We start from the raw sequence: 24,822 nt of genomic DNA, 5'->3' as shown, positions 1-24,822 counted from the left end.
TAAGATCAGATTCTGCAGGTAAAATAACAATATTAAGGTGACTTGACTTGACATAGCTTGTGACTTGACTTGACTTGCCCAAGAAAAAAATACTTGGGACTTACTTGAGACTTGAAGGTTAAGACTTGAGACTTACTTGAGACTTGCACATGTGTGACTTGGTCCCATCTCTGTCTATGGCACATGACACATCTATTGCTCCTATAACAGCTCATTTGTATCAGTTCTTTTGCCTTTGTGTTGATTTCTCACAGATTTCTGCTCGTTCTAAATCAGATATAGATAACGCAGCACAGTAAAGATTACATTTGTATGAATGCATTAGTGAGAGCGATTGTGTGTGTGAATTATTTCTACATGGCTAGGGTGACCATATGAGCCATTTTCCCAGGACGCGTCCTTGCCAGGATTTCTATATTGCCTGAAACACCCAAAGTAGTTTGACCAATAACATGCAGGTATGGTACATAATCAACCAATCGTCCAGCATCGTGGCGTGTGACAAGGTGAGATCTACAGAGAACGATCAAAGGAATGCAAATACACGTACATGTTAGGTGTTTGTTCGTTCATTCAACTTGAAGCGTCGCTGTGCACCGATCATTGTATGACACCAAAGTACCAAGAGAGTGATTTGAATTCATGAGGAGCCGTCTGCTCTGCTCTCTATAGCTCTTATGAATGTCATACAATGATCGATCTGCACAGCACAAACAGCCAAAATCTGGATATTTTAGACAATATAACAATCCTAGCAAGGACATGTCCTGGGAAAATGGCTTATATTGTCACCGTATACATGGCAGTGTCTCTCTAGTAGTAGTGACGCTGTGGGCTTTAGTTATTAAGAAATATATTATTTAAATTTTCAGTTTCTAAGCTATTTTATTGAGAAAAAACAGAACAGAGATGACAGTACATTTCCTCACTGAATGATTCTGTGCATGTGTGATGTACGAGCTACTGTCTGTAGTCTATGTGTGTGTGTGTGTGTGTGTTACAGTGCAGCAGCGCATTAGATTAGAACAGTGATTAATTTACCTGTACAATAAGCTGTTTAAAATGTGCATTCTCCCGTTCAATTTCAAGCATCCAGTATTATAATCATACATGTCTTGTGGAGCTTTCAGAGCATACATTTATTTGACATTTTAACTGTTTGGAAAAGGAGCATAAATGTGGAAGTCCTTCAAAGGTTTATTATCCTGTTGTGCCATCTATAGGACCAGCGACTAATCAACATCAAGCTTAAAGCGTCATGGCAGAACATTGATGTAGAGTAGTTGATAAGTCTGTGTATCCCCTAATACTGACTGTGAATGTTTTTGATATGCATGAGTAGATTAGATGATTGACTGAAACTCTTCCCACATACAGTGCAGTGATACGGTTTCTCTCCAGTGTGGATCCTCTCATGTGTTTCCAGGTCTCCTAACTGACTGAATCTCTTGTCACAGTGTGAACACTTGTATTCTCTTCAGTGTGGATCCTCTCATGTGTTTTCAGATGTCCTAGCCGACTGAATATCTTGTCACAGTGTGAACACTTGTAAGGTTTCTCTCCAGTGTGGATCCTCTCATGTGTTTTTAGGGATCCTAACTGACTGAATCTCTTGTCACAGTGTGAACACTTGTAAGGTTTCTCTCCAGTGTGGATCCTCTCATGTACTTTCAGGTCTCCTAAATGACTGAATCTCTTGTCACAGTGTGAACACTTGTAAGGTTTCTCTCCAGTGTGGATCCTCTCATGTATTTTCAGGGATCCTGATCGACTAAATCTCTTGTCACAGTTTGAACACTTGTAAGGTTTCTCTCCAGTGTGGATCCTCTCATGTTTTTTCAGGTCTCCTAACTGACTGAATCTCTTGTCACAGTGTGAACACTTGTAAGGTTTCTCTCCAGTGTGGATCCTCTCATGTCTTTTCAGATGTCCTAACCGACTGAATCTCTTGTCACAGTGTGAACACTTGTAAGGTTTCTCTCCAGTGTGGATCCTCTGGTGCAGTCTCAAATGTTCAGATGTAATAAAAGTCTTCTCACACTCAAAACACATATATTCTCTCACACCAGTGTGTCTCTTCTGATGAACTTGTAAACTATGCAGACGTGAAAACCTCTTTCCACACAAAGAACATGAATGTGGTTTCTCCTTTGAATGAACTTTCAGGTGATCCTTCAGGTATGAAGCCCTCAAAAATGTTTTGCCACACTGATCACATTCATACAGTTTCTCTCCAGTGTGGATGTTCATGTGTATCTTTAGGTATGTTGATTGTGTGAAACTCTTCCCGCACTGATCACATCTGTATGGTTTCTCTCCAGTGTGGATCCTCATGTGAATCTCAAGACCATGTTTGCTTCTCAAACTCTTTCCACACTGAGTGCAGGTGAAAGATTTCTTGTCTCTTCTCTTCTTTAAATCTTTCTGTTTGGTTTGAGAGCGACTCAAAGAGTTTTCTCCAGTTTTGACATTTTTATCCTCCTCTTTATTCTGTTTTTCATGCTCCTCGTTTTCTTCAATAAACTCTAAAATAAAAGTAAAAAAAAACTTTAGCAAATCACTTCAGGTTCTTCCAGTTACACTTAATAATAATAATTATTAAACATTTTAAAACATTAGATACAAATCCCACGTTTCTATAGTAAGAACCCTTAAGGCCCCCGATATACTTCAAACGAAGTTCGTTTTCATTCTTCATTTCGGTGCAAAAAGAAGTTAGAAAAGTTTAAGGGACGGTATACTGTTAACGAACTATCCGACACCCCCCGCACTGCTGGAGGCGGGGTGTAGATTAATGTAAACATGTCACGACGCTCCCGTGTATCCCCTCGTGCTTCAAGCCGGGGTTAACGACACCACGCTGCGGCAGACGGAGACGCTGAAGAGCAGCAGAGTTGGAGCAGAGCTGCTTTCTGACAACATCTCCAGGACACTTCGCTCCAAGTGACTAGTAAGACAATTCTCAAATAACTGTTATGATGACTTTTGTTCCACCCGCTTAAATGATAAAAGTATTTGGGCTGTACAATCTATTAAGACTGTGTCTGTTCCCCGAATAGTGAGGTCAAAATATAAATTTAATGTAGGATCTAGAAAAAATCTTATCGTGATTAAACCAGAAACATGTAAAGGAAACTAACAAAAGCAATCTTTAAAGTTTGGGCTCATAAATATTAGATCACTCAAACCCAAAGCAGTTATTGTAAATGAAATGATCACAGATAATAGTTTTAATGTACTCTGCTTGACTGAAACCTGGCTAAAACCAAATGATTATTTTGGTCTAAATGAGTCTACTCCACCAAACTACTGTTATAAGCATGAGCCCCGTCAGACTGGTCGTGGCGGGGGTGTTGCAACAATATATAGTGATATTCTCAATGTTACCCAGAAAACGGGATACAGGTTTAACTCATTCGAAATACTTCTGCTTAATGTTACACTGTCAGACATGCAAAAGAAATCTAATGTATCTCTTGCTCTGGCTACTGTGTATAGTCCACCAGGGCCGTATACAGAATTCCTAAAAGAATTAGCAGATTTCCTCTCAGACCTTCTAGTTACAGTTGATAAGGCGCTAATCATGGGAGATTTTAATATTCACGCTGATAATACAAATGATACATTTAGGACTTGCGTTTACTGACCTAATTAACTCTTTTAGAGTTAAGCAAAATGTCACCGGGCCCACTCATCGTTTTAATCAGAGGCGTAGATTACGTGGGGACACCCCCCGCTTTTAATATCATGGGAATTCGTCCCCCGCACCTTTCCTGCATATGATTTGATGTTTAATTCGGACACAGAATACAGCGAGATGGACATCACAGAGCGCAAACAACTCCTGTAGTGTGCGTTTCATTCATACTCGAAGCTGGAGGCTCTCTCCTAATATGGGCAAAAGCGTCCAGCTATCGCTGTATGAAAACAGTTTTTACACAGAAAAAAAGCCAAGAAACTTTTGCAAACACGAAGACATTAAACATACGATTGCAACAAAACAAAAATAATGTGAAATATTTTTACTAACCTATTTAAATTAACTGTTTTCTATTTGGATATATTTCAAAATGTAATTTATAGAGATTTCAAAGCTGAATTTTTACCATCATTACTCCAGTCACACGATCCTTCAGAAATAATTATGATATATGATAAAAAAATAATAAAAAAAAACACACTTTGATAATATTGAAACCAGTGGAGTAGATTTTTTTTTTCAGGTTTCTTTGATCAATAGAAAGTTCAGAAGAACAGCATTTAATTTGAAATAGAAATCCTTTGAAAAATTATTGCTTTATCATCACTTTTGATCAATTCAAAGTGAAGTGAAGTGACATACAGCCAAGTATGGTGACCCATACTCAGAATTCGTGCTCTGCATTTAACCCATCAAAAGTGCACACACAGTGAACACACACCCGGAGCAGTGGTCATCATTTATGCTGCGGTGCCCGGGGGGCAGTGGTGTTGCTGGCCTGAGACTCAAACCCACAAAAGAGTCCTTGCTAAATAGAAGTGTTAATTTCTATATTTTTTTTCCCAAAAAACTAAAATTATATATTGACTTATTGAGCTTTTGAATGACATAGTGTATTATGTTGCAAAAGCTTTTTATTTCACATAAATGCTGATCTTTGGATCCTTATATTTATCAAATAATACTGAAAAAAAAACTGTTTAAAAAATTATGTTTTAAATGTTTGATAATCAGTAAATCAGTATATTATGATTTCTGAAGGATGTGACTCTGAAGACTGGAGTAAAAATGCTGAAAATACAACATTACTCGCGTCAGATCAAGGCTGCATCTCATTTCTAGTTTTACTTGATCTTAGTGCAGCGTTCGACACCATAGATCATGACATACTCATAGATCGATTACAAAACTATACAGGTATTCAAGGGCAGGCTCTAAGATGGTTTAGATCCTACCTGTCCGATTGCTACCATTTTGTTTACTCAAATGGGGAGTCATCTCATTTATCATCAGTAAAATATGGAGTGCCACAAGGATCCGTACTAGGTCACCTTCTATTTTCAATATATATGTTGCCCCTTGGTTATATTATCAGAAAACACGGAATTAGCTTCCACTGTTATGCTGATGATACTCAGCTATATATCTCAACGAGACCAGATGAAACCTCTAAATTATCTAAGCTAACAGAGTGTGCTAAAATTGTAAAAGATTGGAGGACCAATACTTTTCTCCAATTAAATTCGGATAAGACACAGATATTAATTATTGGACCAAAAAACACTACACAGAATCTTGTAGATTACAATCTGCAACTAGACAAATGTACTGTTACTTCTTCTACAGTCAAAAATCTGGGTGTTATATTAGACAGTAACTTGTCTTTTGAAAATCATATTTACCATGTTACAAAAACTGCATTCTTCCATCTTAGAAACATTGCCAAGCTACGAAACATGTTGTCTGTTTCTGATGCAGAAAAGCTAGTTCATGCATTCATGACCTCTAGACTGGACTATTGTAATGCACTTCTAGGTGGTTGTCCTGCTTCTTCAATAAACAAGCTACAGGTAGTCCAAAATGCAGTGGCTAGAGTCCTTACAAGGTCAAGAAAATATGATCATATTACCCCAATTTTACAGTCTCTGCACTGGCTACCTATTAAGTTCCGTAACAGTTACAAATTATCATTACTTAAGGCCCTAAATGGTTTAGCTCCTGCGTACCTAACTAGCCTTATACCACGCTACAATCCATCACGCTCCCCAAGGTCACAAAACGCTGGACTTTTGGTAGTTCCTAGGATAGCAAAGTCCACTAAAAGTAGGTAGAGCTTTCTCATATTTGGCTTCTAAATTCTGGAATAGCCTTCCTGATAATGTTCGGGGTTCAGACACACTCTCTCTGTTTAAATCTAGATTAAAAACGCATCTCTTTCGCCAAGCATTTGAATAATTATCTTAAACTGTGAGTATAGTTGTATCTGATCAAATGTGCATTCTTATTTTTTAGCTTGGGTTAAACTAATTAATTTTACTTTGTTGGAACAGCAGCTATGCTAATGATGTCTCTATTTTCTTTCTTTGTTTTTATGTTTTATAACTAGGATTTACACAAGTTCCAGTCTGGATCCAGAACACCTGAGAAGAGATGATGCTGACCATCAGAGGACCTCAGATGATGCTAACCCTGAATCAACAACAGAACTAACAAATATTGCTACAAGTGTGAGTGAATCATATATTAAATTATTAATAATATTAATAATGTTCATCATCTGGCTGATTACGACTTGTATGAATTTTTCTACAAATCCTGTCATGCGTGCACAAACGAACAATCACCACTTATAAGCTATTACTAAATATTGTAGAAACATATTTTTCTGTAAAGTTGCTTTGTAATTATTTGTATTGTAAAAAGCGCTATACAAATAAACTTGAATTGAATTTAAAATACTGTCCCTACATCTTTAGGGTGCTTTCACACTAGCACTTTTGGTGTGCACCCGGGGTCGATTGACGCCAGAATTCGGTTCGTTTGGATGATGTGAACGCTGTCTTCCGTACTCGGATGTGCACCCCCGAACCGTACCGGAGTCTGCTTAAAAACGGTGGTCTGGGGTACACTTCATATGAACTCTGTTACGGTTCACTGCTCATGTGAACGAAATCGTACCAAATCGTGGAAGTGAACCGCTTTTAATGACAAATTATTTGATGAAAATGTGTGTTTGTGTGTGTGTTTCACTCACTTTCCTGATGAGCGTGACTGACGCACTGCAAGCAGAGAGCTGTACATCTAATTAATGTTCGCCTTCAACGTTCTTTAGAGCATTTTGTACCGAAGCTTTATCAACAAAACGAACAGTTCAAAAACGTAATACATAAAAGTGCACAGAGTAATGTTATGCATTTGCCGCCTTCTCCTGCGCTGTCATTACCAAGCAACGGGGTAAACAGCTACTGGATTGATGACGCAAACGAACCACGGTTCGGACTCAAATATTATAATATGAACACAGTCCAGCGGGGGTAGGGGGAAGCAACCGAACTCGGGTTCGGACCAGGCAAGTGAACCAAGTGTGAAAGCACCCTTAAAGTATGTCCATGAGTGATCGTACAGGTGTGGATATATTTGTGCAGCTCAGGTTTTCGACAATCAGTGTATTCAGGAGATGTTGCTCTACTTGATGACCTCTGCAGAATGAACGAACAGAGGAAAATCTGAAGAGATGAAGAGAAAAAGAAGGTGGAGTTTCAGAACACCTCCACAGATTGCGTAACCGCCAAGGACCAATAGAAACTCAAAGGTGTTTGGGAGTCAAAAAAACCTCCCCTAGAAAGTTTGCTTTGGTGAGCCATTTCGAACTGTCAAAATGAACTCAAAACGAACTTCATTTTGGCCTGATTTTGTTCGAAATTACATCATCAGTTCGTTCTTTGATTTCGTTTGAAGTATATTGGGGTCTTCACTATTTGCTGCTTCAACTATATTATTAAACAGCTCTATATATCTTTCCTATCACAACGAATCAAAATATGACAAACTGTTTGAAGCTCTATATTCTTAATGTTCATCATCACTGAAGAATCAAGAATAAACACCAACCTGTTTGTTCTTCAGTGTGTTTCATTCTGCAGGGTTCTGGATCTCTCAAGTTCTCTCTGTTCTTCAATAAACTCTGTCTCTGCAGATTTCACTTCTTCCTGATGATTTGATGCTCGTCTTCACTTGTAGACTGATGGGAATATTCCAGCATTTATTGATAAACTGCAGTGGGAGGAGCTTCACTGAAGGCGATACTGTTGTGGGAGGAGCTTCACTGAAGGTGTGCTTGTTGTGGAAGTAGCTGAAATTTAAACAGCATTGTGAACTGAGAGGGGATCCATGTTAACTGCATACACTCCTGAGTAATGGTTGCATATTATTAACACACAAGTAATTCTTTAACTGGTCAAATAACCCAGCACACAACAATGTATGCAGCTCAAACTATTTTAATTTGAGCTACTCGCTAATAATCAGACAGCCTAACTGTCAATAAGTTAATCCAAATTTCACAAAAACCTCATGGACGTAATTATAATGTAAGTCAGACATCAGACAGAGTTGCGGTTTTTGCCTCTACTGAGGAAGGTTCATTCACCTGTTTTGAGACATTTTGCTCAATTTTTTTTAAATGTTCATCTGATCTCAAGTGACTTTTCCTTCTGATTTAAAGATGTAAATATAACAATTTGTGTTTCCTGTTAGCTAAATCTCACATACATCTCTAAACCTATTTTCTTTACTCTGAGTTGATCTAAACAAGTATATGAAAACGATCCAAAGTTCTGTTCATCCCGAAGCAGTGAAAACTCCATCTCTACATTCATTATGTGTGTCGCCTTAAGGTTTTTATTTTCAGATTGTTTTGTTGTTAACTTGGAAACATATCCCTTATGAAAACTAACCCCCAAAAACATGGTTACTACAGTTAAATCATGGTAAGCACAAGTTAACCATGGTTTTGCTACACTAACCACTGTTTAACCATGGTATTTGTTGGTTATCGTGGTATCTGTGGTTACACACACACTTTTACTATAATAAGACCATGGTTCATTTTCTCATGGGATTTGTATTCGTGTATACTTTATTTCCTTTTTCTTTGTTTTGTTTTGTGTAAGTGTACTGTATTAATGATTTGAAGTTTTGTTACATAATCAGAGGTGGGTGGAGTACCCAAAAACTGTACTCAAGTAAAAGTACTTATATAAATATTTACTCAAGTAAAACTAAAAGTAATAGTCTAAATAGTTACTTGTGTAAGATTAAAAAGGTATCAGCTAAAACACATCTCGGTTACGTATGTAACCATGGTTCCCTGAATAGGGAACGAGATGCTGCGGTGACGTCACCACGTATGGGAAAACCTTCGGTGTGACGAATGTCTGAAGCCCTATACCATCCCGCCAATCCTATTGGCCAAATAGCGCTTGGCACCACCTTACGCATGCGTACGCATCGTATACCTGGGTGCCGCGCGCCATTTCGCTCAGATTTCATGACTGAAGAAGAAGAATGCTATCAAGGTACGGCACGGCCAGGACCGCAGCATCTCGTTCCCTATTCAGGGAACCATGGTTACATACGTAACCGAGATGTTCCCTTTCATAGGTCACTTCGATGCTGCGGTGACGTCACCACGTATGGGAACGCTATACCAAAACGCCTGACGTACCTGATAGCTGGGATCCGAGGAAGCATCTGCTCAGCGGAGAGAACCCGGGAGCCAGGAGCCATCCTCACATTCAGACTGTAGGACTAGATAAAAGTGCTCGGTGAGGACCATCCTGCCGCAGCACAGATATCATCCATAAAAGATCCACTGAGAAAAGCTTGAGAAGAAGCCACAGCTCTAGTTGAATGAGCTTTAACTCCTAAGGACGAAGCGAGTCTGCGCGCCTCATAGGCTAAAGATATTGCCTCCACCAGCCAATGGGACATGCACTGTTTGTAACCGCATGGCCTTACTCTTATGTCCAAACAGTCAAACAGCTGGTCAGACTCACGCCATGGGGCTGTAAGATACACATAAGTCTTTAAAGGCCTAAGGGGCAAAGACCTAGATCTTCTGACCCTGCCTCGGCAGGGGATAAAGCTTCCAGGACCATTTGCTGAGAGCGAAAGGAATTAGATGCGACCTAGGAACATAATTAGGCCTCGGTCGCAACAACACCTACATAGATCCCGGTGCAAATTCCATGCACGTGGGTGAGACAGAGAGAGCCTTTAAATCCCCAACTCTCTTGAGGGAGGATAAAGTCATAAGAAGAATTGTCTTCAGAGTCAGGATTTTAACTGGTACAGTTTCCAAGGGCTCAACAGATGCCCTGATAACCCTGTAACACAATGAATAAATCCCATGAAGGACTCGCATGGGGCGGAAAGGCCTCAGCCGTCACACACCCTGTATGAAACGAGAAACCAGTGGATAACGGCCCACTGAGGTACCGTCTATATATTTGTGGTAAGCTGAATAGCTGCCACGTAAACCTTAGAGTGACTGGCGTCACTCTATTCGAAAACGATCCTGAAGGAACTCCAGCACTGAAGCCACCGGGCAGTAAACTGGATCCACATTACGATTTTCACACCAGGTCATAAACAGTCTTCACTTGAAAGCATAAGCGTCTCGTAGAAGCTGCTCTAGAATTCAGAATAGTCTCGGTAGTTTCAACAGAAAGACCGGGACATACTAACTCACTCTGCTCAGAGACACTCTTCTCCTTGTTCCAGAGCCTGTGTGGATAGCATATCCGCTCCGAAGTTCAAACGTCCAGGGACATGAACAGCTCGGATCGACAGAAAATTTGTTCTGAGACCAAAGAAGAACATGTCTCGCCAGCCTGCACAGGGGGCGAGAGTGTAATCCTTCCTGATGATATAGGTATGACACAACCGCTGTGTTGTCTGATCTGAGCAGCACAAGACGGCCGATCAGCAGATTCGCGAATTACCGGAGAGCCAGAAAAACTGCCAGTAATTCCAACCTGTTTATATACCAACTGCGTTGTGCCGCTGTCCACACTCCGTGGGCTGGTCGCCCTTGACAAACAGCTCCCCAACCGGTCAAAGACGCATCCGTCGTGACGGTCTCTGGGAAAGCACAAATCCCCAGCCGAACCCCGGTAGGAGAAATTCGGTTGGCATCCATAGTTTAACGACATCACACAACTCCGTGTCACCGAAATCGTCTGATGCGGAAGACAACGGGGTGAAATATTTCGTCTTTTACGCCCATTTTTCCACTGAAAAGGGCGCATGTGAAGTAACCCCAGACAAATTACGGGGAATGCCGCTGCCATTAGACCTAAAAGTCTGAGGCACAATCTCGCTGTCACTGTGCGACCCGCTTTGAAGCGCCGCACGCATGACGCAATCGTCTGAGCGTGCGGGAGAGAAAGCTTGGCTGTCATCGTGCGAGAGTCCAATTCTATTCCCAGAAAGGTTATCCGTTGAGAGGAGTTTAAAACACTTCTCTGAAAATTTGTGTGTAAGCCCAGGCTCTTAAGTGATTCGGCACAAGAACCCGATGAGAATGTGCTTGAGTCTGCGATCGCGCTAAAACCTGCCAATCGTCTAAGTGTTTCAAACACGGACGCCCTGGAGCCGCAACGGGGCCAGAGCTGCATCCATGCATTTTGAGAAGTATTTTTATTTTTACAAATAACGGCTGTAAAAACCCTGCCTCAATCTGAGAGGGGTGTACGTCTTCTATAGCCCCTTTGCTCAGCATAGTTGACATCTCCTGTCGCAACTCCGCTATTTCCATCGGTTTACCACCGTGGAAAGAATTCAGCGGAAAGAGGCGGGCCTCTTAAAAAACTGAATAGAGTATCTGTGACAAATTGTGCGTAACACCCATTGAGAAAAGCCGGGCAAGCGTTCCACACGGCCCGAAACCATACTAGTGGTCTCAAAATTTCCGCTTTCTGCAATGCTGTAATACACATTAAATGTCCGTGCATGGAAAAACCTGCGGCATTCGTGCACAGGGGAAGTGTATGCATAAGAGCCATTGCGTCCTGTTGTGTATAATCCTGAAACGTGTCCACGGCAGGAATTAGGCCAATGAATTGAAACATCGGGCTCTGCCGCTAACGAAAAGCGGCGGCTGTGCGAGCCGTCATAAACGGGTCGTCTGTGTAGGACCCTTGAATCGCCCCTCGAATTCTGAAAGCTGGATTGCGCAGAGTGTCTGAGGGATTTTTTTTTTTTTTTTTTACTTTGGCGTTACAGCCTGATCCAATGCTGCTCGAAGCGCTGTTTGCTGCGAGACAGTCAATGTTAGAGCGTGGGGACTGCAGTGAGAGGGTTGGATGTGCATTAGCGGTCCAACAGCACTCTATAGTGGAGGGCACAGTCCCTGGCAAACATGAAGGAAAATGCATGCGTAAAACTCGCTGTGTTTCGTTGTGTATAATCCTGAAGCGTATCCACGGCAGGATTTAATTCACCAAGATAAAAATCGGGCCACGCCGCTAGCGAAAACGCGGGCAGCTGTGTGAGCCATCATAAACAGGCCATATTTGCCAGTCTCTTATGCCATTCCTCAAACTCTGAAGACTGAATTGTGCAGTGTCTGAGGGGGCGCTCAAATAACAGCTCAGTTCAGTGACGCTCGAAGTGCCTGTGCTGTAAGACAGTCAATGTTAGAGCGTGGGGTTAAGAACGAGAGGCTTCTCGTTAAGAACCGCCATAAAGAGAATAAAATTTGCCGAAATAGACACGACTCGATACGTCTTCGAAGAGACTTAGGTCGCGGCGGAGTTCGGTGTGATCCGTTCGGCTAGAGAGGTAGTCAAACGGCATCGCTGTATAATAGCAGTCTGCCATGTCACTTAATCGTGGCAAAACCCGCGCTGTTCGTGATATGCGCTGATTAAGGCTGCTTCCAGGACCTCGAAACCTCTTGGTGGAGGTCCGTGAGAAGGGTAGTTTATCCACCGCGCGGATAGCCACATAATAGCACACTGAGGAGGGGGAGGCGCATTTCTCCTGTCCGCTCGGAGGGAGAGAACCGCATATGAGAACCGCGTATGCCGGCCAGAGCCTACTCTGAGTTCGAAGCCGCGGTTAGACAAACATAGTATAAAAGCAAAACTGCTCTGATTAACGCGCTCGAGTGGGGAAGAGCGAGCAACTCCAGTGCATCACTGTATTCATAGTCAAGCCGCACATATCACCCCTAACCAACACCTCGTGCTGGGCCTCGGCGACCGCAGAAGCGAACGGTGGGGGTTAGACGCGAGGCGACTTAAGAAATAGACTCCAGAGCGCGGATACTTTTCTTTTATTTTACCATAGCCGTAGGCTATCACAGAGAGAACATGTAGAGAGGCTGCTAGCGAATCTCTCATGAGTGCCTCCCTGTGATAAACCCATTATACGGCTCTTACCTTTCGTTGACTCATCGCGTCCGCGAAAGAGGAGTTAAACACTGCTCGAAGAAAATCGCTGGAGAACGCGAGATGATAGGGCACAGATGATTCGCTATTCCTGAAGGAATGAAATCTGAGCGAAATGGCGCGCGGCACCCAGGTATACGATGTGTACGCATGCGTAGGGCGGTGCCAAGCGCTATTTGGCCAATAGGATTGGCAGGATGGTATAGGGCTTCAGACATTCGTCACACCGAAGGTGTTCCCATACGTGGTGACGTCACCGCAGCAACGAAGTGACCTATGAAAGGGAAACTACAACTACTAAATCCTCCAGAAACCATTCCAATATGTTGATTTACTATCAGTGTTGTTCTTCTTAGCTTTCTATACATCAGATAATCCTAAACAAATGTCACAGGGTTCCAAAAAATATTAAGCAGCAAAACGGTTTCCAGAACTGGTAATAAATCAATATATTAGAATGATTTTTTGAAAGATCATGACTGAAGGATCATTCTGATTTGCATCACTGAAATAAATTATATTTTAAAGTATATTAATTATGTCTTATATATGTATAAATAACCTCTGACACGGAGAAGAGAGAAAACTTATCACATGACGGCTGAAGTTACCGAATGTCTGAACATAACAAACCAAATGCACATTGACAGAGCTTCTTCCATCTGTTCTGCAAAATGTAAACAAATGTATATTTCTGCAAGCATAAATAGTGGAAATATCAATAATTGTGTTGTGGCAGTGGCTCAGTGGTTCATGTAGGTTGTCTACAAACCCGAAGGTTGGTGGTTCAATCCCCGGCTCCACCTGACCAAGTGACACCTGACCCCAGCTGGATGGCGCCTTCAATGGCTGACACTGCAGTCGGTGTGTGAATGAGTGTGTGAATGGGTGAATGTGAGGCAAATTGTAAAGTGCTTTGGATGGCCATGTGGTCTGTTGAAAGCGCTATATAAATGCAGTCCATTTACCATTTACCATTCATATGTAGAATTACACAAAAATGATCAAAACGTGTACCTGATATGCATGCGTGTGCACCTTCCCCTTTTAAATTTCTGACTGCAATGTTCATAATTTCCTGTCTTTTCACCTCCTCTTCCCTTTCTGCACTGTCTCTGCATTGCACACGTTCTGTTCAACTATTAAAGATATTCATCGCTAGCAAACAATAGCCTTAGCAGTTTCGATTTTAATTGACCGTAGGATCCAAAGCCACGTCTTCAACGCTCTTGATGTTCTTAAACTTTGTTACAACTCTGAGTGAACCGGTTCAAACACTCAGAGCGCACAGCAGGGAACTGAACGAATCATTCAAACTGATTCACGAACCAATTCACTGGTTTGCCAACTGGTCTGATCAAGCTTTTGAACAGAATTGACTCAAAAGAATCATTCACGAATGAGCATCGCTCATTGCCCAGAGAAAAGTAGACGATGCTTTTGAAATAAACTGAAGCATTTATAACTTCTATTACCTTAAGATTAAGTAACAAGAAGAGCGTGGCTCACAGTAACGAAGTAAAAGTACTTTTTTTTTTCACTAGAAATGTACTTAGGTAAAAGTACCCATTTTTTAAATATGCTCCAAAAGTATTAGTTACCCATAAAATGTACTTAAGTAAATGTAACTTGTAACTTGTTGTAACTTGTTGCAACTTTCAGTAAAGTCTAAGAATGACTCTTAAGTGTTGACTGAGGTGACACTTAAGTGTTGTGAACTAAGGGCTACAATGATGTCACCCCAAAATGGCTGCCTCTGAAACAGCCAACGGAGAGTCTGATCACTTGAAGACACAGCAGCACAACACCAATCATTTAATGCAACTAGGGTAAAATCACTTCATTAAGAAGCTATTTAAATGTATATTTTTAAATGCTTTGCATTGTGAAAAATTATTAAAATGAAATAAACACTGACCTCCCAAAATGTGGAAGTTAAACTGAACCACAAGGCACATCTGGGTATTTTTCTATGGACCACAGACATATGACCAATATCTCATATCTATTTGAGACATGACTTCGGCTTAGATCACAAGACCTAAGGGGCTAAAAGAGGTGTAGACACCCTCCCTTCTCAGTTCAGTTCAGTCTAGTCTATACTAGCTGACCATCTCATCTTTTCTTTTTCTTGTATTCCGGGCTCACTTGAATACTTTGACTCTTACAGGTTTATTTAACTCAGATACTTTGACTTTTGGATACTTTGGATTTGATATTTTAACTTTTGAGATACTAGGTATTCTTATATACCTTTGAAGGAGAGGATTGAGTGGATGCCGCTGATCATATCCTTTCTTCAATATATATATATTATCTCATTAATATTGTGTAATTTAGTGTTGTCAAAAGTAGGGCTGTGCGATTAATGGAAATCGAAATAAAATCGCGTTTTTTTTTTTTTTTTTTTGAGTGTGCGCGGTTTCTAAATCGCCTTATTGCACTATTTTCTGCAGCCCTGACCTCCTGCATTATGTTATCTGAACCAATCAGGATGCAGCGCACCTGAGTGGAGCGCGAGAGCAGACCACAGAGCAGACTGGGCATATGCCTAACTCCAGGTTCACACACTCTGTCTGGGATGCGTAGCCTTTTTTTTTTTTTTCGAGCCCATGTTAACGGAACAGAACGTTCACACTGCACGCAGTAAAAAGACGAGAACAGAAAAGGTTATAAATAGAAAGGTGCGAAAAGATTTAATATCTTGCCCATGAGCACAGAGAGAGTTGTGAGTGCACAGGACGCAGGTTGAATGAGAGGAGACACGTTGTAAGGCAGCATATATCTGAGCCTTATACAGTCTATGATCTGAGCACGCGCATCTGGTTTTGTTAACAGAGCAAATGAAATCTGCGTGCGAGTCAGTAATGCGCGGGTTGATCCAAAATGAGCGGGTGCCTGCGGTTATGAGTCATTCAAAAATATTTTTTATGATATTCGGGTCGCGGCCGCATTTTTGAAATACATCCCAGCAAACATTGGTCCGACGGCGACGTCGTGTGGCCGGCCAAAAATAGTCGCGGTAGGACGGCATAAATCGGTAGAAATACGTAACGCAGAATATTTCCTAAAAATGCATTCAGATATGTTTGTACACGTTTATAGTTCTATGGGGTTTCATGTATAATTGTTTCTTTGACTTTTAGATACATGTAGTTCAATATTTACCCGCGTTGTGAATCGGTTGTGAGAGGACGTCATCTAGTGACGTCATTTACACGTGCGTTACACGTCCATCATGACCCTCTGTGAAATCCTTGTGGAATATGCAAAAGCTGTGCTTACACCTTGATTAATACTGCAATATTTAATTAAAGTGCACCAAGTAGTTTTAAAGAGGTTTTAAAGAGGTTGTGAATAGACGTCCACTGACGTCTTTTAAACGTCTCGTCATGGTTTGTGAAAAGATGTCCAGGCAAGACTAGCAGGAAAAAAAAATTATATACAATGTAAATATATTCACTTTATCTTGTTTAAAAAAATTATAATCACAAAGAGCCCAGTGTGGTTAAGTGATTGCAAAGCAATGCTGCAATTTAGTCATTATTTCAACCTGTTTTATGTATTTGTTGTTATTATTTTTATTGAATCTATGCATATACATGTGAAACAGATATATACCCGGTCACAATTTCAGTCTGAGTTGAATGTAATTGCCAAAACGGTGCTGCCAAGATAGACACAAAACATACTGATGTTTTCGTGATATTACAAAATCCCGCGATAGGATAGATTATCTCGCGAGATCTCGCTTTCTTCTGGAAGTTCCCTTCCGGAAGTTCCGGTATATTGAGCAGGCAACCACGAGGAGGAGAAGACTCGAAGAGGACTGAGATGTATCGATATAAATTATATAAAATCTACTGTTGTGTAAGTACATTTTGTATTATTTGATTAACGTGCTTGAGTTTTACTTGTTTGACACGAAGGAACCGAGAGAAATGATGCCCACCTTGTCAACTGAAATTCACTGAGTATGGCTAAAATTAGCTAACGTTAGAAGGCTAAAAGTTACTTATATTGATGTAATTTTTATTGGCACGCTTTAATTAATTATTCAGGGGACATCACAGCCCTCCTGTCTTATCAGAAATGTCCTGTTCACTTTCTCACAGTTACACTGTGAGTGTTTCTCAAGGGCATCACATTAAAGCGTAACACCTTTTGTACAATAAAATAAAATCTAATGCTTGTTGATTACATTTTTTTTCTAATGTTTCATTTATGATTCATTCATCTTGATCCAAGGGTTTTTTTTTAGCTGTAGACCATAAAGATATTTTGAAAATAAGTGCATGTCATTTATCTCAAATGTTTTATTTTATTTATTTTAAAAAGAAATGTATTCTCTTGCCTCAGATGCTGTGAAAAGGTGGAGACTCTGAAGTGGATGCAGCGATGACAGAACACCTGAAGCTCGCTCCGGGAAGAGATGGGGGTGGAGGTTACAAGAAATGAGCCAAACAACAGTAGTGTGTTTAAGGGATATTTCACCCAAAAATGAAAATAGTCATAATTTTCTCACCCTCATGTTACGATCATAATATTTTTCCTACAGTGGCAGTTAATGGATTGTGAGATCTGCTTGGTTACAAACATTCTTCCAAATATCTGTGTGTTTATGAGACAACTGTGTAAGTCAATGACAAGATTAAAAAAGAATTGATAAAAAGAAACCATATTTTAACATTCTAGTAGAAAACATTCTCAGAAATGTAATATTTGAATTAATGTCTGTTCTATACAGTTTAAAATCATTTACACCACTTTGATTTCATAAATAGCAATGATTTCAAACATATTTTATGATGAGGGTCTTATGTTTTATGATATTCTTGTCACATGACAACAATGGCTCCTGCAAGGCGTTTATGCCACATGTTCAAATATTAATAATGTTCTTAATATTATATGATTAAAGTATTTTAAAATAAATGCAATTAATATTGATTTATATTATATATAAAAAACATTAATAAACAAACACTGCAAATATAAATTTTTAACAATAATAATGGACTTTAAGATTGAGTATTTCAGCACTTTTTATTCAGTGATGCCCCTCATTAAATCATATTTCTGATGAAAAAATGGTAGGCCTGTAAACTTATTTCAGGAATCCAAAATGGATACAAAGATAACATTGAAAAACACATTTTTAAATATATTATCATCTTGAAGATTCTTATTTGTCATTGTCCCAGTAAAGCAAACATGAAAACAATATGGTCAGAACACAGAAAGGTATACAGGTTTGAAACATGAGGGTGAGTAAATGAAAGAATTTTCCCTTTATATAATAATACAGTATTTTTGTAATTAGTATTTTATTTTGGTTAACAGATGCTAAACTGTTCAAAAACAATAAAATGTGCTAAATCAGAACATGCTTCTTTTTTTTTTGCATATGCCCACAAATAATGTGTTATTGTTAGTGATGTACTCTTGATTAAGATGTTTTATGGACGTTCATGTCTGACTGGACCGGTCTTGAACTTCTGTCAAGATGTGTTAAACCTCAAGACATAATTGATTGCCTTCCACGATGTTACACAGTGGGTGTGTGATTATTTTATATGCAGGCTTATATATATATATATATATATATATACACTTAAACTATGCAGCAACGCATTTAAAAATCCAGAAGACAACAACGTCCAGAAATCGGCGCATTTAGACGTCCAGAAGACGACACATTTAGACGTCCAGGGACGTGCAGAAAAGATGTGCAGTTCACGTCTAAAAGACGTCAAAGACGTCGGTTCAACTTTCATTTTGGAACTATTTTTCAACCATGACGGGACGTCTCGGATGGACGTCTTTTCAACGGTCAAAAGACGTCCGAATGTTTGCTGGGATAGGCCTACACTTTATTGGCTGAATAACTGGCATGAAGATGACGCACTAACTCAGTCTGCACGTAGAGATGGAGGCGGCAAAGAAGACTGCATGGGGAGCAACAGCGCTGTTTTTGGTAAAATATGATTTTGATGACTTCATTAAGTTTTGTTTTATAGAAAACTCTTTTTAAAATATTTTGGTTTTGTATAAATTGTATCTTAATTTTGATCAATGTTTTATCAATCAGTTGCCCGTATTTAATAAATAAGAAGCAACTATATAGCCTAGCAGACAATGTAATAAGGCGCCGGCACGATCACTTGCATTGCATGTGAACTAAACTCAGCGTGTGCCTCACAGTTTTGAGAAATATAGGCTATATATTACAGAAAGCTTGAAATGTCTTCTTTTAAACGAAAATATTCAAACCAAAATAAATGTGCTACTCTCTGATGATGTAATCCATATGAAATGTGCATTTCTCTCTGGCTTTCATGGCGAGTCTGCATCTTCAACTTCATCTTTGCAGCAACACCGAAAACACCAGTTTATTACTACTCAATTAAATGACTCCTTGCATATTTTCGAACCAGCAGGCCGTTCTGGATTGAGCGAGACCCCACGGAATGAGCGAGCGGATCGGGATATTCAGAAATGCGCTCTCTCACGAGCTCTGATCAGAACAAACCCGAGCCTCAATGTCTGCTGACCTTGCAGAAACATACAAATAGACATAGCCAGACTAGACTATTTTAGTACAAATTAAGAGCTTACTAACGACTGTTTATAATTCTTGACAAAATTATAATATATTAAGTTTTTTTTTTTTTTTGCCTGGTTAGTTTTGCCTACGTTCCTACGGCCCAGTGACGCTACGATGAGCATTTACAGCTTTTTAAAAATGCGGGTCGGCTACAATATTTAATCGTTATTTTTTTGCGGTCCGAGTTGCGGGCGGGTTAGTTGAAAACGTCGGTCGGGTGCTGGTTATTAATACATTGACCCACGAGTGAATAGATTCGCGCTTGGGCATTTTTTAATGTGCTTTTGCGTTACAACAATGCACTCTCGTTGCTGCTTCTGAACCGCTTACACACAACTTACTGTATACGCACTGCAGATGCGTACAGTGACCGTTGGGTAATAAATATATTGGGAAAAACATATAACACCTGAGACACCGCTACAGTAAGCTAGAGATAAAGCTCTCATTGGTTTTCTTTTGGAAATATGTTTAAAATTTATACTGAATGCATTTATAACTGTAAAGCATGTCTCTGTGTGTCAAAATCGAAATCGCAAAATTGATCAAAAAATCGTGATAGGTTTTTTTTTTGTCCGTATCGCACAGCCCTAGTCAAAAGACCCGGTACTTTGGTACCAAGTCGGTACTAAAAAAATGAAAATGTCACGGTAGGTTTCTGTAAGTACCGGTGGTACCGAGTACCCGCTCAACCCGGTTCTTGACGCATACAGCGCTATGATTTCCGCGAAGCAGAAAACGCGGATGGAATTTGAAATTCCAGTCATGAAAACTTACATTTTAATATGGACAGTCACGGAATTTGTCAAAGTTAACAAATTAATCAAATCAAATCTCCATATGGACCAGTATCTGTAAATGTTAAGCCGCAAAAGTTGGTTAAAATCTGAATCATGCATGTTCTGCTCATCTCTGTGTGAATGAATGAAAGGCAGAGAGATGGGTGGGTTTGTTTACTACATAGACTGAAGCGTGTGACGCTTGCAGTAATTTCAGCATCTTCCATCTCAATGAGGACATTAATACATAAACAACATCACCAGAACTGTTCTGCGTCACTTCCTAAGCATTTTACCATTGCATTTGAGTAAAACCAGTGTCAATTTAAAGGTTTATTCACGGCAACCCCTCAAAACAGCCTCTACATTGCGAGTAAATCACTCGCATATGTGAATAAATTTTATTCTGGGCGACTAAATTATGTCTATTGTTAGCCATTGGCGAATCAATTATTAGATTTTACTGGCCAGAGTGTGTTCGAGGCTATTATAAGATTGCATGGCGCAGATATATTTTCACTCGCTGAACACTGACTGAGCGCTTCAGAGTTCTCTTTCCATCAAGCGATCTGTACTTTTAAATTCATCTCAATGGACGCACAGTACACCTGTATTTGTCTCTTTACTGTCTATGATATTTGCCAAACTGTAAACTCTTTGTGAAGGCGCACGACTCTCCGTTGCTTTGCTGATAGCTCCGTTTCTCACACATGCAAAGAGAGAGAGAGCGAGAGTCTTACCACGCTGAATCGACATGCTACATGTAAACTATATTCTTTGTTGTCTTCTCCTGAGTTCATTTAGAATTATTCATATTTTTCGAACAAGCAGTAGATATGCCGGTTTCTCCGGTAGTGGGCGGAGCTAATGCGCAAATGGCAATTTCATTGGCTGGCGCTCATCTATAACCATCCCTGTTTTGATTTCAGCAAATCAGTTTGACCGAACGCAGACAACATGATTAATATTCATGAACCAGCAGCTCATTGTATACTGTTAGTATGGTAGTAGAATTAGTAGTAGTATTATCTTTTAATAATAATTAATATGATCTATTACATTTTATTACATTTTATCATTTTTTTAATACAGAAACCCTCAATGACCAAAAATAACTTAAGCATCACCACCAGTCTTAAGTTCAGTTAAAATGACAAATATACATTCATTAAAAGCTAATTTTTACATAAAGGCATTGTGCTATAAATATTACTATTATGTAGTAAAATGTATGTGATACTGCTACTACTGTTAATTAAAAATTAAATCACACAATATTTCTTCCATGTTTTAATTTTAATAGCAAATCCCCTTTATTTAACAAAAATTAAAATGTTTAAATTTCATAAATTAAAAGACAAATTAAATTTGGGTGAAACTTGTTTACTGTTTTTCATAATTATATTATATTACTATACTTAATTATATTTCTATATTTACACAATTGTAAATAAGTATAAAGAATGGCATTGGTTTTATTTTTTTAGTGATAAAAAGTTATTATTTTTTAATTAGCATATTTTTGTGTTTTGCTTTGGTACCGAAATTGGTACCAAAAACCATGGATTTTCACTGGTATCGGTACCGAATACTAAAATTTTGGTACCGTGACAACACTAGTGTAATTATTAATCAAGTGTTGATCAGTATTTAATAGGGCTGTGAATCTTTGGCAAGGCAGCGATTCGATTACGATTCATAGGTTTTCGATTCGATTCAAGAACGATTTTTGCAAAATTAGAATGATTCAATTTCAAAACAAAAACAAGAGAGGACCAACAATATATTAAAGGGATACTCCAACCCAAAATTAACATTTTGTCATTTGGTTTACTGCTAACTAGTAAAACACTCTGATAATATGACGAGTTGTACCTCAAAATAAATGTTAGATGGAAACATTGTGCATTATTATCAGGTTTGTAACTTAATTTACTATAAAACTAATATAAACACTCATTCAATAACTTCTGCAGTACAAACAAACCAATATCCTGGAGTAATTCATTTACTCAAACAGTACAATGACTGAACTGCTGTGAAGAGAGAACTGAAGATGAACACAGAGCCGAGCCAGATAACGAACAAAACGGCTCGGTGTTCATCTTCAGTTCTCTCTTCACAGCAGTTCAGTGTACTGTTTGAGTACATGAATTACTCCGGGATATTGGTTTGTTTGAACTCAGAGGGAGTGTCAGCCACATTAAAAAAAAGTTAACAGCTTAAGTCAATTGTGGATTAATGCGTATTAGAGATGCGAACCGTTTAAAACGATTCAATTCGATTTGGTGAACTGAATGATTCGTTCGCGAACCGGCTATATAGACTTTTTTGTTTTGAACTCTCTCACACAACAGTCACAGAGGAGAAGACAATGATGAATAAAGTCGTCGTTTTTGCTATTTTTGATGCTTCAAAAAATTCCAACCGACCCTCTGATATCACATGGACTACTTTGATGATGTTTTTCTTACCTTTCTGGACATGGACAGTAGACCGTACACACAGCTTCAATGGAGGGACTGAGAGCTCTCGGACAAAATCTAAAATATCTTAAACTGTGTTCCAAAGATAAAGCGAGGTTTTACGGGTTTGAAACAACATGAGGGTGAGTTATTAATTACATAATTTTGCTATCTGGGTGAACTAACCCTTTAAATAGGCGAAATGCCGTGAACAGTTAAAACTGAGCTCAGAAGACTCCACGTCTAAAGCTTCGGCAGCTCTTTGTGCCTCATCAGGCGAAGACTTAAATAACAGCGCTTTGCACAAAGGTACGTTACCTGGCATTACGGACAGACTTTGATGTGAAACCTTCTCTCTTTCCAAAAAGCTCTCGGGTTAAGGAGTTCCAGGCGCCAAAAATCAGACTTGTGTGCCGGGGCATAAAACCGAGTCCTGAGAAGTTCCGCTCATAAACCCCGCCCCCTGCATGTAAACGAATGGAACCTCTCTTTCAAAAAAAAGAAAGGGCGGCTGGCCCATAGACATCATATAAGTAGACGCCCTATTGGCCGCTGGGCGACGAGATTTGCGGCCGCCATCTTGAACCGGTCGTACTCCTAGTTTCGTTGCGTAGCAGCAGTTAAAATGCCACAGCACTGTGCAGCATTTTCCTGTTCTAATCGGCGGACCTTTGCAAGTACGGCTCGGGATTACTTTTCACAAGTAAGATTTAACATTACTATTATTACTACTATTGTTATTTGTGTTTGCGCACGTGATTTCAGGAAGTAATGTATATTAACCGATATTAACTCTCTGATGGTCTTCGTTTCCTGTCCACACTCGTGTTTTTTGACAATAACATTTAATTTTGTAACAAGATAATTTTTTTTTACAAATGTAATTTTACTCTGTTTGTTAATGTTTTAACTCAACATTTGTGCAGTTTTTGGAGGATTTATGATATCTTCTAAATTTCTATAAATTAATATTTATTTAAATAGGCTTTTTACAAAAAAAACAGCATTTTATGTAAAATTCACTTTATAAAAGACACAGATTTCTAACTTTCATTCATGGGGATAACATGGATAATCTAAAATGATTTAATGTAACATTTATACCCATTTTTTGGAAAATGCAGTTTTAAAATAAAAATAAAAATCATTTTAACCACTAGATGGCTATAGAGCTCCACTATATGCTATTTGCTATTTGACTACCTGAAAGATATCTTTTCACAAGTTGGATTCAGTTGGATTCATATCTAAATATTATAAAATCACAATTATAACAAAAATAAAATATTTTGTCAAATTTTTGTATTTTTTTTTACTGAAAAAAATCCCAGTTTTTCAATGATGTTACATTACAATGCATTGCAGGCAGTAAGCATGGTAAACTGCATGACTTCTGCAGAAGGAGTTGGAGCAGGTTTGTGTGTGTGTGTGCGTGCTAAATTGTTTTATCTCATCCTGTCATCTCTCTCTCACTCCCTCTTTGGTGGTTCTGCATTTTGCATGATTTTTTAAAAATAATTATAAGAGAGCAGTTGATTTATAACCTCACAAGTGTGTGTGTGTGTGTGTGTGTACACATTGTCGGTGTCAGTGTCACCACTTTATATTTGTGTTGGTTCTGCATTTTGGATGATTTTATTTGACAAGTGATAAGAGAACAGTTTTTATAGTTTTAAAAAATGTATTCCTCTATATACAGATATCATTCCAATTAAAAACAAATTTTTTGTAGATCTAGAAAGTGTTGAGAGCCGCAGAAGGTTTCATACCATTTGGACAAAGGGAACATTTTTTTTAATTTGAGCAAAAGTCATTTTGGGTCAAAAAGACCCCGAAGACCATCTGAGGGTTAAGGTTGCTTTGTTCATATTTTTTCTGAAAGTATATTTAAGTACTGTGTAAAGTAAATATGTATTATTTTTATAAGGTGCTGAGAGCTGCAGAGAGGGTGATCCGCCAAGCTTCAGCAATACAAGCTCCTCAGGTGTCAACAGTGCGGGAGGAGATTGGGACAGAGGATGTTTTCCTTCCTGGG

The 24,822-nt window shown here is 39.2% G+C and overlaps 1 pseudogene; it reads right to left on the bottom strand.

The window, feature by feature from the left end:
- Positions 1–655: 655 nt before the first annotated feature.
- Positions 656–24,822, bottom strand: part of LOC113101112 (zinc finger protein 91-like) — a 55,166-nt pseudogene continuing 30,999 nt past the window's right edge.

This window comes from Carassius auratus, unplaced genomic scaffold (assembly GCF_003368295.1).
Source record: "Carassius auratus strain Wakin unplaced genomic scaffold, ASM336829v1 scaf_tig00217539, whole genome shotgun sequence".
In the NCBI taxonomy this organism is placed as follows: domain Eukaryota; kingdom Metazoa; phylum Chordata; class Actinopteri; order Cypriniformes; family Cyprinidae; genus Carassius; species Carassius auratus.
This window is presented reverse-complemented; position numbering and strand designations above follow the sequence as displayed.